Source organism: Apodemus sylvaticus, chromosome 10 (assembly GCF_947179515.1).
Source record: "Apodemus sylvaticus chromosome 10, mApoSyl1.1, whole genome shotgun sequence".
In the NCBI taxonomy this organism is placed as follows: Eukaryota; Metazoa; Chordata; class Mammalia; order Rodentia; family Muridae; genus Apodemus; species Apodemus sylvaticus.
Window position 1 is genome coordinate 8931480 of NC_067481.1, and position 18671 is coordinate 8950150.

Consider the following 18671-nt stretch of genomic DNA (forward strand, 5'->3'; position numbering starts at 1 on the left):
GGCAGGTGGGCTCGGGCGCTATAAGAAAGGAAAGCAAGCCGGGCAGTGGTGGCGCACGCCTGTAATCCCAGCACGTGGGAGGCAGAGGCAGGCGGATTTCTGAGTTCGAGGCCAGGCTGGTCTACAGAGTGAGTTCCAGGACAGCCAGGGCTACACAGAGAAACCCTGTCTCAAAAAACAAAACAAAACTCTAAAAACTCTTAAGAAAGGTAAGCAAGCCGGAAAGTAGTGTTCTTCCATGGTCTCTGCTCCATGGTTCCTGCCTTGCATTCCTGACCTGACTTCTCTCAGTGACTGATCGTGATCCGGAAGTGAAAGATTGTAACCATGGGCTTTTCCACGCATGCCCCCTGACCCCCCCCCTTCCCAAAATAAAGACTTGGACGCTTTATTTTTAAAGATTATTTATTACATATGAGCATACCATCATTGCTGTCTTCAGACACTCCAGAAGAGGGCGCCAGACCCCATTACAGATGTCTGTGAGCCACCATGTAATCTCTGGGAATTGAACTCAGGACCTTCGGAAGAGCAGTCAGTGCTCTTAACCGCTGAGCCATCTCTCCAGCCCCCACGAGTTTTTTAATTGACAGGTAATGCTTCCCTACAGGCAACAAGAGATTCTCTCTCTGTATGATGAAATAATTCCCCAAGTTGTTTGTGGCCAGAATGTTTGATCTGAGCCACAAAAAAGCAAAAAGGGACACTTGTCTTCAGAGACTTGTCGGTCAGCTCGACTCTAGAGGTCCTTATCTTTTGCTGAAGTCTCCTGATTAGCTTTAAGGAAAGATTTCAGAACGTCAAGATGACCCCACTGACCAGCGTTTATAGGGTCCCCACACTGTTCAGCTGAGATCACTGCTGTTGTACTGACACAGTGGGGAGGTGTGGCAATACCTGCTGGGCAAGTATAGGGACATTAGAGGGAGGGCTGCCTCTCCTAGCTGGGGACATACCGTGTTTTTCTCTAGGCTTGTGCACATGTACCCTTGTCTCACTGAGGACTCTGAAGGGAAAGACTTATCCTCAGCTTCTTTTGCTCTTCCCCTCAGGCTGGTCTGCAGCTCAGCATGTAGCCCGTAGCCTGAAATCCATAACAACACTCCTGCTTTAGCCTCCCAAGTGCTAGGGTTGCAGGTGTGAGAGGTCACGCTTGTGTTTCTGTTTTTGTGGTTTGGGTGTGTGGAGAAGGGACAGGGTTCCCTTGTATAGCTCTAGGTTGACCTTGAGAATGAAATTCTCTTGCCTCGGCCTCGTGAATGCTTTGGGGTCATAGGCATGTGTCACCTTGCTTGGCTCTTCCTTTAAAAAAAAAACTTATTTTTAATTTATGCATGTGGGTATCTGTGTGTATGTCAGTGCACCATATGCATGCAGTACCCACAGAGGCCAGAAGAGGGCGCCAGAACCCCGAGTTGCATACAGAGTTTGGGAGCCACCATGTGGATGCTGGGAACAGAATCCAAGAGCAGCCAGTGCTAATGATTGCTGACCCAACTTTCCAGCTCCTCATCCTTACGTTTAATAGAAAATCTGGAAAACTAGACAGAATAATCCTTAAAAGAGAAAAATCTTGCTGTACTTTGGACATTGAGTGTCCCCCTCAGGTCCTCCAGACAAGAGGTTTTCTTCCTAAGATGGTCTTTCTGGGATGTGGGGTCTAATGTGAGCTCTTAGGTCATTGAGAGCATGCCCTTGAAGAGGACTGTGAGATCTTTATCCCCTCCTTGCTTGCTCTTTGCTTTCTGGCCGTGAGGTGCGTGCCCTTCTCTGCTACGTGCTCCCACAGCGACGTGCTCCCACTGTGATATGCTCCCACTGTGATGTGTTCCAACTGTGATGTGATGTCCTCCCACTGCGATGGGCTGCCTCATTTCAGGCCTAAAGCAATGGGTTCAACCAATCACTCAAACTGGATAAAAAGTAGCCCTTTTCTCTTTATAAGTTATTTGCTTCGGGTATTTTGTTACAGTCACAGGAAGCAAATGAACACAGGTTTTTTAACAGATTTTTACAGATACTATGTCTCCTCCTTGCTGCAGTCTGTGACCAGAGGCCTGGGAAATGGTCCCAGGAACTCTGGCTCTCATTCAAAATGACCCAGCCAATGCTTTGGAAATATGTCATGCATTTAGGTTATATATACATAATACATATATGTATATACCTATACATAAAGGATGCACAGGAAAAGGCATGTAGAAATACGTGCGCTAGAGAGTGATCTCATCCAGATCCGGCTCCAACCCATCCCAAACTCCTCTTAGATATGAGATGGCTGTGTCCCTGCATGTATACATAGACCTGAGAGGGGGAACCTGTGATCTTTGTGCCCCTGTTCCTTCTGTGGAGGGAATGGTAGTCACATCTTATGCATGCTCAGATGGGAGATAATCAGGGAGAGAGACAGCCTCACTTGAAGTGGAGCAGAAATTTAGCTCTGGCTAAAGAAGGAAGCAAGAAAGGAGAAGAGGGGGTAGAGGGGAATGGTGTCGAGGAAGCAGAGGATAAACCCTGTCAGTGAAAGCCCTGCTGGGTCGCACAGAAGGCTGCATTCTACACGCGTGCCCAGTGGGATTCAGACGTTGGGTGTTTACTCTTGGTCGGAGAGGCCAGTGAGATGGAGGCTTGCCGTCTTGACATCTTATCTTTATAGCAACGTTTATCAACCTGTGTCTGCTGGAGGCGACATTTGTGGTAGAAGGGGCTGGTGATTGACTTGGCTGTTTGCAGATACCTGAGAGATTTCCTTCCACCAACAGCTAGGCCAGCACCTCTCTGGTGAAGGAGCCTGCATGTCTGAGCTCCCTGGGTCCTCGGTCCTCCCTTTGTGTGGGCTGTGCATGCTCCTGGACTAGCGGTGTGGACTAGCGGTGTGGACTAGCGGTGTGCTGGATGCTGCAGGAACATTCAGGGTCGACCTTGGCTTGTCCTCTTGCACCTTTCCATCCAGCTTCACTTCCAGCAGGAGGAATAGAAGAGAACTTTGGGAATGGCCTCAGAGCTGTCATTTTTTTTGGAGGTGGGATCTCCTGGAGGCCAGGCCAGCCACAAACTTTATTACATAGCCAAGGATGACCTTGAACTTCTCATTTTCTTGCCTCTCCTTCTAGTGCAATGGGATTATAGGCACGCACAACCGACCTATTTCACGTGGTGCTGGGGATCGAGCTAAGGGCTCAGCAGCTCCCATGGTCTCTGTGGCATAGCCACAGTCAAAACCACGACCATGTAAAACTACCATGGGCAGTAGATGCTTGCCTGGGAGTGGCCATGCCCCAGCAGGTGGGGCCTATGTCATTTACCAGCCCTGGCTCATGGGCCCGGTCTTTCTCGTCTCTGCTTTTACCACAGTGAATCAAGTCGCCATGGTCTCCGTGGAACCAGAATCACCCTGCAATTCCTCCAGTTTCTACTCTGCTCCCCTTTAGTTCCTGCTCCTTGCTGCAAAAGCCAGCCGATCGGCTCTGTTCACTTCTTCGGATGGTTATGGCCTCGAATATCTACCGCACAAAACCAGGCCATCCTTTCTTTTTGTCAGAGACAACGGTGAAGACCTTCAAAGCCCAGTCTTCTCCTCTTCCTCCTTCTTTTTCTTCCTCCTTCCTCCTCCTTCCTGTTTTTCCTCCCTCCTCTCTTCTCCTTTCTCCTCCTCTTTCCTTCCTCCCTCCTTCGTCCTCCCCTTTTCTCCTCCTCCTCCTCCCTCCTTTCTTCTCCTACTTCCTCCTCCTCTTTCCTCCTTCTTTGTCCTCCCTCCTCCTCCTTCCTCCTCCATCCTCCTTCCTCCCTCCATCAGCATCCTCCCTGGTCTTTGGTTCTGGAAGCTGAGGCTTGGTCCCTCCCTCCTAAGGCCTTCATCCTTGCTGTTCCTTTTGCCAGATCACCCCAGGCTGGGAAGGCAGCCTGGACTACCGCAGGTCACATGACGAAGGCTCACACTGACCAAGCTTCACTGTGCAGCACCCTCACTCTGCTCTCCCCGTTCATCAGTGTGCAGAGCTGCTCCTGCGTCTTATCTTTATGGGGCAGGGAGGTTTTTAATTTGCTCCCAATCATGGGGAAATAGCAGAACTGCTGTGTAAATCAGCTGTCTGTCTCTGGGTCTGGAGCTCCAGCCACCGTTCCTTACTGCCTATGTGTTTTCATTGTAGCATTTGCTGCCACACTCAAATTCTAAGGCCATTTATGTGTGCTTTTATATACACATTATAGACACACACACATATAGACAGATACATATACATATATAAACACACATACACATACATACACACACATAAACACACATACACATATACATAAACACACATACATATAGACATATATACACATATATAGACACAGACATATACATACACACAAACACATATGTACAGGCATGCACATAAACACATACACATGTAGACATACATATACACATATATATAGATACATATACACATATACTTACATACACATAAACACACATACACATGTATATATACACATATATAGACTATACACATACACATATATATAGACACACATGCACATACCTACACATATAATATAGACACATACATACACATGCACACACATATAGACATATACACATACATATACACACATACACATATACACTATATATACAATACACACATATATAGACACACACATAGATACATACACACATGCATTCACACATACATTTAGACATAAATATACATAGACACGCACACACACATAGACATATACACATACATACATACACACATATATATACACATACACACATATATACAATACACATACACACATGGACACAGACATACATATACACATACACACACATATAGACATATACATACACATGCATACACATATGGACACATACATGCATACATACACACATATACACATATACATACACATATGCCACACACACACACACACACACACACACACACACACACACACGGGATATTATGTGTGCCAGGCTGTGCAAATGGAAGTCAGAGGACAGCTTGCAGGAGTCACTTCTCTGCTTCTCTCCTTCCACCTTGTGGGTGCTGGGACCAAACTCAGGTTGTCCGGCTTGGCAAGAGCGCCTTCACCTGAATTACCTCACGGGCCAGTTCGTACATTTCAAGTCAATTGTCTCCTACTACAAGGAGCAGAGTCCTGCACTGTCTTGTGTCTTCCTGAATTCCCAGCATCTAGAAAAGCCTCTGGCACATAATTGACATCCAGCATTTGGGGAATACATGAGCAATTTAACTTTGTAAGTGAGTGATTTTTTTTGACATTCTAAAAAATGTACCTATGAAAAGGCACACCACCTCTCTAATTTCTAAAGGAGAGAGTAAAAATTCAGGTGGAGTTCATCTCTATTATTCTTTATAAGCTATATCTATCTATCTATCTATCTATCTATCTATCTATCTATCTATCTATATGTATACACACACACACACACATATATATATATAATTTATTTTGATTTTCTGTTGCTGTCTTGGCTGCATGGATCTCTGTGTGAGGGGGTCAAAAGTATTGGAACTGGAGTTGCCATGGGAATGAGCTGCCACGTGGGAATTGAACCCAGGTCCTCTGGAAGAACAGCCTGTGTTCTTAACCACTGAGCCATCTCTCTAGCCCCAAACATGTTTTGTTGTTATTGTTGCTTTAAATTTACAGCGCACAGTGATGTACATGGGCGGGCTTTGTTATGCCTTTTTCGTACGTGCAGGTAACTCACTTTGCTTATATTCTTTTTCGTTACCTCCACCCCTTCCTTCTCCCATCGATCTCTTCTCTTTCCCAGTTAGTTTTCCTCCCCCATCTACTTTGAGGTCGTTTTGGTGACCCAGTGTTTATAATCAGTGTTGCTTTCAGGAGCACAAGTGAGGGCCTCTTCAGGGGAGCATGGACCACTTAACCACTGGCAACACTGAGGAACTTGTCTCTCGTTTCCCCAGCAACTGTTAATGGTCTAAGAGGCGGCGCCGCAGGACTCCTCCCCTAGTCAGCATCCCCACAGAAAGATGGACTCAGTCTTGTTGCCACATGAGTTGTTACATGAGTAGCAAGGGCTATGCATTCCTCAGACAGAGCATCTCGGAAGACAGTTTCCTGACCCTCCACTTCTTTCCACTCTTACATTCTTTCTTCTGGTATTCCTCTACTTTCTGTAAGCCTTGAACATGGTGGTACAGAGACACCGTTAAGGTTGAGAATTCTACAGTTTTTCAGCACGTAGACCAGTTGAGAACCGAGAGTAGCTGCCACCCACTGCAGGAGGAAGCCCCTCAGACCACAGGGACAGCGGCGGCACTATCTGATAAGCATAAACATGATCATTCAGAAGGCAATTTGACAGGCACATCACGCCCCCTTATCAGAACAACAGCTGTAACTGTCCACGAGGGCTTGTGTCCTCCTAATTTCGACTAGGTCTGAAGTACCATGACTGTATTTGTATTCAAATCTAACATTGGCATCTTCCCCCCAAAGTGTGTGACACTTTTGCACTTGTGGATGTTGTATATAGAGTCAGGAAGACAAGACTACCCAGGAACCTTCTGATCGCCTGTCTACAAGTTTCTGGACTGTGTAGTGTCTGTTTACATATTCATACACTACAACAGCTATACTGAATATGACTAGTGTAATGATAAATATTAGTCATGGTTTCAGTCTTTTGAATACATGATCCCCAGTTGGTGGTACTGTTTGGGGAGGCTTCGGGGGTGAGGCCTTGCTGAAGGAAGTATGTCACTGGGGGCGGGCTTTGAGGTTTCCAAAGGGCTCCCTCAGCTCTGTGCTTCCTGTTCCTACAGCATGCTTTCCATCCCGCCCACAATGTGGGTGCTGACACTCAAACTCAGGTCCACTGCAAGAGGGTCTTTGATAAACAGCATTAAGGAGAGCACAGCCATTTGACTGAATCATTGAAGGGCCTGGACATTTAAACAAATGTATTGGCTAGGGCTAGAGAGTCAGCTCTGTGGTTGATGGCTGGTTGCTCTTCCAGAGGTTGGAGTTTGGTTCTCAGCACACACATAGCAGCTTACAACTGTCTATAATTCCAGTTCCAGGGAACTGATGCCCTCTTCTGGCCTCCCTAGACACCAGGCATGCACATGTTATGCATAACACACATGCAGACAAGGACTTATATACGTAAAAGATAAAGATTAACGTTATTATTATTGACGTATGTAAACTACCCCAGTGTGTGTGTGGAAGTCAAAGGTCAGTCTTGTACTGTTGGTTCTTTCCTTCCATTTAACATGACCCCCAGGGATTGTACTCAGGCCCTTAGCTCTCACAGCAAATCAGATAGCACTGAGCTATCTCACTGCCTCTTCTTCCTCCTTGCCTTCGCTTTTATTTGAGCTTTTGGTAGAGACGGAAGCAGCAGTCTCCTGCAGTTTGAACACTCAAGTGCTGAGGTGCCATTTCCCCAAGGGAGATGCCAAGCAAGATTAGCGTTGAGTCCTTGGGTGCTGGCCACTTCTGATGCTGCTCTCATGGCCAGAGATCCTATCCTCTGTCTCTGTTGCAGTCCGCAGAGGTCCAGGGATTATTTTCTGAAGACTCTTTAGGATTTGCAGCACTGTCTGAATGGGAAGCCCCAAGGACCCCTCCCTCGTGTCTGTCTCGTGCTTTAAGTGTTTCTTTCATTATCATCATTATTATTTGTATGTGTCGGGGGTGAGTGTGCAGAGTGTGCATGCGTGTGTGTACACTTATGTGTGAGCACTCTCATGGGTTCATGGGTGGAGGTTGGAGGTCAACATCAAGCGATGGAGGAAGTTGTTCCCCACCTTATTTTTTGAGACAGGGTCTCTCACTGAAGCCAGACCTCATCAATTCACCCGCCCTGGATGAGCTGTGAGCCCTTGGGAACTCTGCCTGGTTCCATTCCCTGCTTCTGGGCTTACAGACAAGCACCACTGTGCCCTTCTTCTTCTTCTTCTTCTTCTTCTTCTTCTTCTTCTTCTTCTTCTTCTTCTTCTTCTTCTTCTTCTTCTTCTTCTTCTTCTCTTCCTCCTCCTCCTCCTCTTCCTCCCCCTCCCCCTCCTCCTTTTCTTCTTCTTTTTTGTTTTTGTTTTTCTTTTTTGGATTTGTTTTTTTTCAAGACAGGGTTTCTCTGTATAGCCCAGGCTGTCCTGGAACTCACTCTGTAGACCAGACTGGCCTCGAACTCAGAAATCCGCCTGTCTCTGCTTCCCAGAGTGCTGGGATTACAGGCGTGCACCACCACTGCCCAGCTGTGCCCTGCTTCTTTATGGGCTGTGGGGACCCAAACCTAGGTCCTGAGCAGGCTATGCAAACATATCCACCCACAGAATCATCTCCCCAGCCAGGAAGTTTTAGTTTTTAATTGATCTTGTTAATTATCTTATTGTTTGCTGCACTGGTGACTAAACCCAGGGCCTCATGCATGCTGGGTAATACTTCTCTGTCACCCCGGCCATACCCTCAGCCTCTCTTGCTGGAGATCGCACCTGCCATTCTAACAGAGCACCTGGAGATAACTGTGAGGATGCTCTACGCCTTCCGTGCTTACCTCTGCCTCTTCCCACAGTCGGTATGTGCCGCCTCACTGCCCTGTTCCCCCGACGTTGCTTCACCGTCTCAGGTGCCCTCTGGTCCCAGTTGAGGGTCACAAAGGGAAATCAAAGGAATCCACTGCGATTCTGGTGGCAATTAGATGCTCTCACTTCCTCATGGCTTCTCTCACTGGCCTTCCTTCCTTCACTCCTCTGCGGCATCTGATAGGGTTCTCCACCGACAAAATGAACCAACTGAAGCCAAATTGGAAGTATAAGGGAAAGTTTATTGAGAGGAGGAGGTCAGGAAAGCCTTGCACCTGGGCTCAAGCAAGGGGGTTTTATGGGTTTGGGGCAGGCAGTGATGACCTGGGATTATGCTCATATAAAGTTAAAAAAAGCCGATCCCTTGGGTGGTCACTCCTGGGTGGGTAGCAGAAACCTGGAAATAGGTAGAGATGACGTATGTGTTAGAGTTTTCTTGTGGGCGGGGTTGGAAGAAGAACAAACGGGGTTTCTTAACTTGTGCGGGGGTGGGGGGGTGGGGGGTGAGCTGGGGCTCCAACCAACCAGTGCCCACCTTGTCTTCGGGCCCATCCCTGACTAACTACCTTAAAACTGCCCATTCCTGTACACACGTCTCCTTCCGTTGTGGCGTGCATTTCTCTTGAGTGCACCGTATGTTTCTGTTCGACCCATGACTGACAGATACAGGAGACAGCAGTCTCAAGACAAAGGTGCTTCTCTTTCGGCTTAGCACCAAGCTCTAGAGGCTGGGCATGATGCCACAACTGAGGAGATGAAGAGGGTCCCGAGTGACGGTTCAGGGGTTAAATGCCCTTGCCTTCCTGAGGACATGGATTCAGTTCCCAGCATCCACGCGGTGGCTCACAACCACCTATAACTTCGTTCCAGGAGGTCTGGTACCCTCTTCTGGCCTCTTCTGCCTCCAGGCGTGCACACTGGTGTACGTAGACACATGCAAGCAAAAAGGGTGGCATGCATAAAATAAGGTAGCGAAAGTAAGAATCAAGGCAATCTGGCTTTATTTTGCTTAATCAAGGGCGTAATGACACTTATCTGTAGTCTGGCTACCTGACAGGCTCGGGTGGGAGGGTCACGTGAGCCCAGCAATTTTAGATCAATTTGGGCAACCTAGTGAGACACTACTACAAAACCAGTCAATCATAAAGAAGGTGAAAGGAATGTAGTATTTATTGGGCACTCTATGAAAGATTTTTAAAATACCTTCCTTCCTTCCTTCCTCCCTCCCTCCCTCCCTCCCTCCCTCCCTCCCTCCCTCCCTCCCTTCCTTCCTTCCTTCTTTACTTTTCCAAGACAGGGTTTCTCTGTGTAGCCCTGGCTGTCCTGGAACTCACTCTGTACACCAGGCTGGCCTCCAACTCAGAGATCCACCTGCTCCTGCCTCCCAAGCCCTGGGATTAAAGGTGTGAATCACCACTGCCCTGCTATAAAATATTGTTCTTTGCTCTGATCTTTACAAAATCCTGTGACGCACACGTTATCCCCAGTTTTGCAGTAGTGCAACTCTAGAAGGCACTCACCTAAGGCCACACACCCTTCAAGTACAAGTGCCGTGTGGGACGGGATGAGCCGGGACTCTGGGAAGTCACAGATTATGCTGTGCACCGGTTCACCCATTTGTAGAATGGGAACCACAGGAGGCTCTTTTGGGAATTGAGTTAGATAAGGCATGTAGGTGCTTAGTTCAGGAATTGTTTTTTTTTTTTTAAAGATTTATGTGCATAAGTGTTTTGCCTACGTATATACATGAGCACCATCTTCACTGTGTGCCTAGCGAATACAGCTGTGAGCTTCCACATGCTGTTGGCAGCTAAACTCTGGTCCTCTTTAAGACCATTGTGTCATCTCTCCAGCCTCTCTTTTAATTAATTAATTAAGTTGTTTTATTTATCTTTTAATGTTTGAGTCAGATCTCACTGTCGTCCTGGCTGGCCTGAGACTTACTATGTAGACTAGGCTAGTCTCCAACTCACATAGACCTGCTTGCCTCTGTTTCCCCGAGTGCTGGGACTCAAGGCACGTGCTCTCACACCTGGACTACTTTTTGAGACAGGGTCTTGCTTAGTTGCCCAGGATGGTTTTGCACTTGCTGTGGAGGGCTTGGATTTCTGATCCTCCTGCCTTAGCTAACCTCCTGAGTAGCTGGGATTACAGGGCCATGCCACTAAGCCCAGCTTCTAATTGATAATTAAGACCATCTAAGCAACTGGTAGTTGGTTTGGGGGTTGAAGGAAAGGATAATGAGATGATACATTGTTTCTTGGACCAGTTTCCAAACTCTCAGCATTTCTCTGTAGTTTGCTTGTTACCGCCTCCCTGCTTGATGTTGCCGTGCTTGTAGATCACACCTCCTGCCCTCCACTGAGCAGGCTGCGCTGTGATCTGGAGGGAGATCCAAAGTAGTCACTAAAGCCCAGAGGACCAAGCAAGATCTGAAAGTATCTGTCCATTTTCAACATTTCCCTCCTTCCCTCCCTTTTCTCCCCGTCACTTCCTCTCCCCCTTTTCCTTCTATTCATAGGCTTTCTGTGGGCAGAGAGTTTTCAAACAAATGACAAACTTCTGTCACCCCATCTCTAGTTCAAGCTCACAGAGATGGAAGGATGGTTAAATTTGGTAAGATTCTAACCCGGTTTTCGTGGGCATGTAAGCTCTCTTCCAGAGGGAAATGGAGACAGGGGAGAGAGTTTCCACGGCAGTCATAATAAACAGAGTTCAGCTTGAGTCCCTTTGCTGGAGAATGCCACTTCCTTGGAAAGTACCTTATAAACAGCACATTTGGAAATGTTTAAAAATTAAGTCACCAAAAAAAGAAATGTTTGCCCTTTGGGTTTTTTTTTTTAAATTAGTGTCGTATAATGACTTTAATGGCAGATATGGAGGCAATGTCTCTGAAAGCTAAACAGGCAACAGATGCATAGGAAGGAGGGGAAAGTGGCTTCAGGTTCTCCATTTAAAAGCTGGCAGGTGGGGATGGCAGTAGGAAAAACAATACTGAAAATCATAAGAATATACAAGAACAATCTAAGGAACAGAAAAAGAAGTCTAGTGATAGGCTATTGTCAATTTTGTCAGTATGTCTATGGAAACCACCCATTATGTAGTTGGGACTGTTTCTACAGCCTGAACTGTTAACGGCTTCTCCTGGGTGTCCTGGACTTCCTCGAATCCACAGGGCAGGGAAGGAGAAGGGAGGCCCCATTCAGTCTTCAAATAAGGGTGGTGACCCCAAAGACAGCATCCCTACCACACACAGAATAATGTCTGAAGCAAAACCCGGAAAGAGGTATGCAGTATGTGTGTGTGCACCTAAGAATGTTCGGTCCCTCTTGACAAAGACCACTCTCCTCTTTGTACAAGGCTGCCAGGATTTATTTGGTGACAGCCAAGGAGTGGTGGATGAGTTAGACACGAGGAAGAATTCCGAGAAACAGGCTCAGGGTTAAGTTCAACAAACTTTAAGCGAATTTTAAAAGTGAGTTCACACACTCTGCCCACCATTTTGTGTATGTGTGTGTGTTGGGTGTACATGCGTGTGTGTGTGTGTGTGTGTGTGTGTGTGTAGGTATGTGTGTACCCATGTGTGCACATGTCTGGAGGCTAGAGGTCAATGTTGGGTATTTTCTTTAGTTACTTTCCACTTTAAAAAAAGACTCTACATGCACGAATATTTTGCCGGCATATATATATGTATGTAGACTGCATGTTTGCCTGTTGGCCGCAGAGGCCAGAGAGGGAGCTAGGCTCTGCTGGAACTGGAGTTAGAGATGGCAGTGAGCCTCTGTGTAGCTCCAGGTCCTCTGCTAGAGCAGCAAGTAAGTGTTCAGAATTACTGAGCTATCCCTCCAGCCCTTCTCCACTTTCTTTTTTGACACAACAGTTCTCACAGCATCTGTAACTTATCCATTGGCTAGGTTGGCCGTCCATCAATCCTCTTGTCCCCGCCTCTCCACCACTGGGCTTATAGACTTGTAATTACAGCTTCTGGCTTTGACATGGATGCTGGGGATCTGAATTCAGATTCTGTGCTTTCACAAGAACACTGAGCCATCTCCCCAGGCCCCACTGCTCTTTGTTAGTGAGATGTTTTTGGCATGTTGGAAACCCGAGAGGGATGGGGGCTTGCAGTCTTTGGAGCAGTTGAATTGTCCCTTGGTTTCGGCTGTTCATCAGATGGAGTGATTTGGCTCCTGGGACTTGGCTGGTGGCTGAGCTGGCACATATCCCGTTCTATACTGGAACAGATGGGAGCCCAGTCTTCATTAGCTGTTTGTTCTAAGGGTCTTTTTCTCTGGCTCAACTACATATTAAACTTATGTCAGAGCCATTTAAAGTCCAAAAGGAGGAAGAGATGGAAAAAAGGTGATTGTTGCTGGATTTTTCCTGTCTAATTACATTAGGCCTGTGATTGGACAGGAAAAGGGAGGCGGACCTAAGAGTGTCAGAGAGAGAGAGAGAGAGAGAGAGAGAGAGAGAGAGAGAGAGAGAGAGAGACCAAGACAGCTGCTGATGTGTTCCTGCGTGGCGTCTTCTAGTCACAAGTAGCTATGATTTCACATGGTTAGAAATATTGGGATATAGAGCTGGAGAAATGGCTCAGTGGTTAAGAGCACTGTTTACTCTTTCAGAGGTCCCGAATTCAATTCCTAGCAACCACATGGTGGCTCACAACCATCTGTAATGGATCTGACACTCTTCTGTCATGTAAATTAAACACTCATATACATAAATAAATTTGAAAATCTTAAAAAACAAGAAATATTGGGATAAAGCTTTTATCATTATCAACTGACTCTGAAATTATTGTATTGGCATCTTATAAATTGTGATATTATTAATACATAAATCTGATTGGTTAATTAAGCATTAAGAGTCTTGATTTCTATAGGGTAATTAGGTGTTGAGATGGCTGATTGTGGGGTGTATGGGGCATTGCATGAAAGCAAGAAGAACTCAGGGGGCCCCCCACCAGATCAGGGGGGCCTGGCGGCAGGGGGCTGGAGAGTTGGCAGGCCTGCAGTAGTGCTGGAGTGTGGTCTGAACCCACGGAGAGTTGGCAGGTCGATGTGTAACATTTCCTGAAACAGGTGATCCTGGCTCTGAACCATCAGGCACAGGATCCAGATTCTCCAGTGGTTCATCCCCCTGGAATCAGTTCCCAGATGTGTGTTATGAGAAAGGAGTGCCACTCACTAACAGTTTAAAGGAGGTATTGTAGAATCATTCCCCCCCTCCTTCTCTCTTTCTCTCTTTAACACATTTTCATTGTGTAGCCCTGGGTATCCTGGACCTTGCTCTGTAGACCAAGCTGGCCTTGAACCTCACAGAAATCCACCTGCCTCTAACTCCCAAGTACTGGGATTAAAGGCATGTGTCACCACCACCTAGCTTAGAATTATTTTTTTTTAAGCATTTATTTATTTATTTATTTATTTATTTATTTATTTAATATATGATGAGTACACTATAGCTGTCTTCAGACACACCAGAAGAGGGCATCAGATCCCATTACAGATGGTTGTGAGCCACCATGTGGTTGCTGGGAGTTGGACTCAGGACCTCTGGAAGAGCAGTCGTCTCTTACCCACTGAGCCATCTCTCCAATCCCAGCTTAGAAAAAGAGAAAAATTTAAGAATACTTTGATTTTAATTTTAAAAAACTTTTTGTTGTTGTATGGATGTATGTGGGTGTTTTGCCTGCACCATGCACTTGCAGTTCCTGTTGAGGCCTGAAGAGGGCACTAGAACTCCCAAGACTGTAGTTACAGACAGTTGTAGGCTTGTATGCGGGTGCTGGGAACTGAACCTGGGTCCTGGGCAAGAGCAGCCAGTGCTCTAAACCACTGAGCCATCTCTCCAGCTTGACTTTTTTTTTTAAAAAAAACACAAATTTACACTTCCAGAGAACACTTTCATGTTGTTTTGTTAGTTTTTTTTTTTTTTTTTTTTTTTTTTTGAGACAGGGTTTCTCTGTATAGCCCCGACTGTCCTGAAATTCACTCTGTAGACCAGGCTAGCCTGAACTCAGAAATCTGCCTGCCTCTGCCTCCCAAGTGCTGGGATTAAAGGTGTGCACCACCCCTGCCCGGCTGTTTTGTTAGTTTTAAGACAGATATTATGAAGCTCAAGGCTGGCCCCAAGCTTATGAGTTCTCTGTCTCTGCCTCTGTCTCCCTCCTCAGCACTGGGATTACACATGTGCACCATCATGCCTGGCTTGAAGACACAGTTTTGAAAGGCTGGTGAAATGAGATACAGAAAAGAACTCTGATATAAATTATAAAGAGAGACAGACAGACTGATAGACAGGCAAGACAGTCAGTGATAATTCAAAGACATTGACTTTACCAAGAGCATCTGGGCTTCTTTAGACCACAGTACTATTCTTTCTTTGTAGTCTGTCTTAGTCAGGGTTTCTATTTCTGCACAAACATCATGACCAAGAAGCAAGTTGGGGAGAAAGGGGTTTATTCAGCTTACATTTCCACTTTGCTGTTCATCATTAAAGGAAATCAGGACTGGAACTCAAGCAGGTCAGGAAGCAGGAGCTGATGCAGAGGCCATGCTGGCTTGCTTCCCCTGGCTTGCTCAGCCTGCTTTCTTATAGAACCCAGGACTACCGGCCCAGGGATGGCACCACCCACAAGGGGCCCTCCCACCCTGACCACAAATTGAGAAAATGCCTTATAGCTGGATCTCCTGGAGGCATTTCCTCACCTGAAGCACCTTTCTCTGTGGTAACTCCAGTCTGTGTCAAGCTGACACACAAAACCAGCCAGTACACAGTCTTACTCCATCCCCCTGGCTGGCTTCAAACCCCACATCTCAAGTTATCTTCCAGCCTCAGCCATCTCAGCTTTCTTGGCTCTTTGAGGGTAAGCCAACTTCCCATCCTGCTCTCCTGGCGAGGCGGCTTACCTCATCAGCTCCACTGAGTTCCTCCTCCGTGAGGAGGATGTTCTCACTGGTACATCCTGGAGCAGGGAGAGACCTCTAACCTTCCAGCCAACTTCTGTGTCTGCCCAGCAGCCCCAAGGCACAGTGCGGGTGCCAGACCACATTTTGTATGTGTTCAGTTGGGCTAGAGATAAACGGTCCTAGGAAGAATGGGCTTTGGGGGCTGGGAACTTTGCCCCATGTGGAGGTGAGGATGTGCCTTCTGCCACCTCGAGTTATTAACACCTAAGAGAAGCGACTTGGGAGGAGGGGTTATTCTGGATCACATGGCCTGATGGCAAGGCGGCAGGAGCCGGAGGTCACGTGGCATTCCCAGTCACGTGGCATTCCCAAGCATGTGGCCTCCTTCGTCACATGGCCTCCCCATTCACGCGGCATCTCCAGTCACGTGAGCAGAGAGCAGGCAGGAAGTGGGGCTAGGTTACAATATCTCGGGGTCACTTTCTCCAGCAAGGCTCTACCTCCTCTGGGTTCCACAGCCTTCCCAAACACAGCTGGGGACCTGTGTAGATGAGCCTATGAGGTGCATTTCTCATCCCAGTCTTAGCTGTGGACTTATAAAGATGCAGAGAGAAAAAAGAAGGGAAGTGTCATAGTCTGTTATATCCCGGGCCTCTGGGTGGGAATGCGAAGAGAGGTGTAGGTAACTGTTTGAATCGGCCCACAGAAGCCAAGCAAAGTGAGTCTGTTGAGGCCTCTCTCCATTCACGGCTTCTCTGAGGCTTCCTGCCCTTTTCTACCAGGCTCAGCTGGCAGTGTGGATGCAGCCCAAGTAACTGAGTGATCTCAGGCTTGAACGCTGGAGGTCAGACTTCATCTCACCCCAGACAGGAGTTACAGCATCCTCCCCTCCAGCTGAGACTAATGCGTACTAAGGAAAGCGTAGGGCGTGAGCCGACTGAGCTATCCTGAGTCGCAGAGGTGGACTAGGGCAAGAAGCAAGACCAGGCAAGGGAGGCCAGAGCCTCATGCTGTGATGGTTTGAATGAGAATTGCATTTCCATGGGCGTGCATGCACACACGCGTGCACACGCGTGCGCGTACACACACACACACACACACACACACACACACACACACGCGCGCGCGCGCGCGCAAACACAAGCTCATATGCCCCCTTTTGGTAGAACTGTTTGGAGGGATTAGGCAGTGTGGTCGCATTGAAAGTGTCACTGGGGATGAGCTTTGGTTGGAGATGCGAGCTCTCAGCTTTACCTGTCTCCAAGCCTTTGCTCCGCCCTCATGGATTCAAACCCTCTGGAGCTGTAACCCCAGTTAAGCACTTTCTTCTATAAGCTGCCTTGGTTTTGGTGTTTTATCTCAGCAATAGGAAAGTAACTCAGACACTCATGGAGGTGCCCTCCTGGGGGAGAGGCAGCCCCAAGCATTTTCTTGGTGCCAGAGTGTCCCAGCTTCCTCAAAGTGGTCAACCTTAGATTTGGATTAATGAAGATGAGGTGTCTGTGACAGTCTACTCGCTTGCTTGTTTTGCTGTGATAAATACCATGACCAAAAGCAAATTGGGAAGGAAAGGGTTTATTTGGCTTATGCCAGGTTACAGTTCATCATTGATGGAGGCTGAGGCAGACACTCAAAGCAAGGGAGGCCATGGATAACCAGCTTCCTAGCGTGTTTGCTCCCCCTGGCTTGCCCAGCTACCTTTCGGATGCAGCCAGAACCACCTGCCGAAGCTGGGACCACCCACGGTGGGCTGGACTGGAGTACACCAATTAGTAATCAGGAAAAATGCCCCAAAGACAGCCATAGGCCAAGCTGACCGAGGCAACTCCTCAGTTGAGGTGCTGACTTGTGTCTAGGTTTGTGTCAACTTGGCAAAAGCTGACACATGCTGCACTTGTTGGGGACCCACTTAAAGTTGTCGTCTGTGATTTTTCTGGAGAAACATTGCTGCGAGCTATATGTATGCTTTGTGCTAGTGGACTACAGAATGATCAGCCAGTCACAGTCTTTGGTAACTTTCTTATTTTTTTCTTTTACATAAATGTTGTACTTATTTCTGTTCACAAAACTTTTAGACTTTAATTGAGGTGACCTGCTTGTAACAGGGACAGTAGGCTGTGAATGAATCTAGAATCCTGGGGGGGGGGGGGAATTGACACATGCCCAGGCGTCTTTCCCCACTACAGAATTATTGAATATTTCTAGGTCTGTGTGCGTGTGCGTGTGCGTGTGTGTGCATATGTGTGTATGTGTGTCTATATGTATGTATGTATATGTGTGTGCATATATGTGTATGTGTGCATATGTGTGTGAGTGTGGTGAGTGTGTGTATGTGTGTGTGCATATATGTGTGATGGTGTATGTGCATGTGTGTGTGTGTGAGTGTATGTATGTACGTATGTGTATGTATGTGTGCATGTTTGTGAGTGTATGTATGTGTGTGTGCATATATGTGTGTATGTGTGCATATGTGTGTGTATTTGTATGAATTTGTGTGTGTGTGTGTATGTGTGTATGTGTGTGTGTGCACATGTTCTTGGGAGTGAGGCGCACACACCATGGCACAGGTACAGAGGTCAGTGGATAAGCTTGGGTATTGGTTCTCCCTTCCTACCTTGTTTTAGGCAGGTCTCTTGTTGCTTGCTGTATATAGCAGGCTAGCCTGCCGGAAGCTTCTGGGCATTCTCCTGTGTCCGCTTCCCATCTCTGTGAGGAATGCTGTAGGCATGTGCTGCCATGTCCTGCCTTATATAGTGTCTGGGTGTGTGGACACAGGTCTTCTTGCATGTACAGCAAGTCCTCTGCCCTCTGAGCCGCCATTTCAGCTCCCATAGTTCCAGAGTCCAAATGTGCTAATCAAGCTGCGATCTCCTCCCTGCGCTGAAAGCCACTGGGGAAACGTCTGCCCTGAAGGTCTCACCTAACTAACTGGCATACATGGTGCATGCATGTACTTTCTTTGCACCTGTGTACAGCATCACACATGCCGCCCATATCTGGCATGCACACCTCACGTGTCTGACAAATATATGTACACACATGAGTAAATGGGCCTGACACATACATCTATGTGTATCCTGTGTAGCAGCCATGTGCAGGAATGTTACTAGCACATGTGTATACACACGTCACAAGGAGGAGGAAGAACAGAGATGGAGGGACTGGACACCCT

General features: G+C 47.1%; 1 protein-coding gene across 3 annotated transcripts in view; it reads left to right on the plus strand.

The window, feature by feature from the left end:
- The window catches only part of Slc39a11 (solute carrier family 39 member 11), a 438334-nt gene that overhangs the window by 3575 nt on the left and 416088 nt on the right, over positions 1-18671 (plus strand). The window contains exon 1 of one of the 3 annotated variants that reach the window (XM_052196142.1): positions 9692-9695. The exons of the other annotated variants lie outside the window; for them this stretch is intronic. The gene's annotated coding sequence lies outside the window, so the exon portion shown is untranslated. Of the gene's footprint in view, positions 1-9691; positions 9696-18671 lie in introns of those variants that run through there. 3 annotated transcript variants of the gene reach the window in all.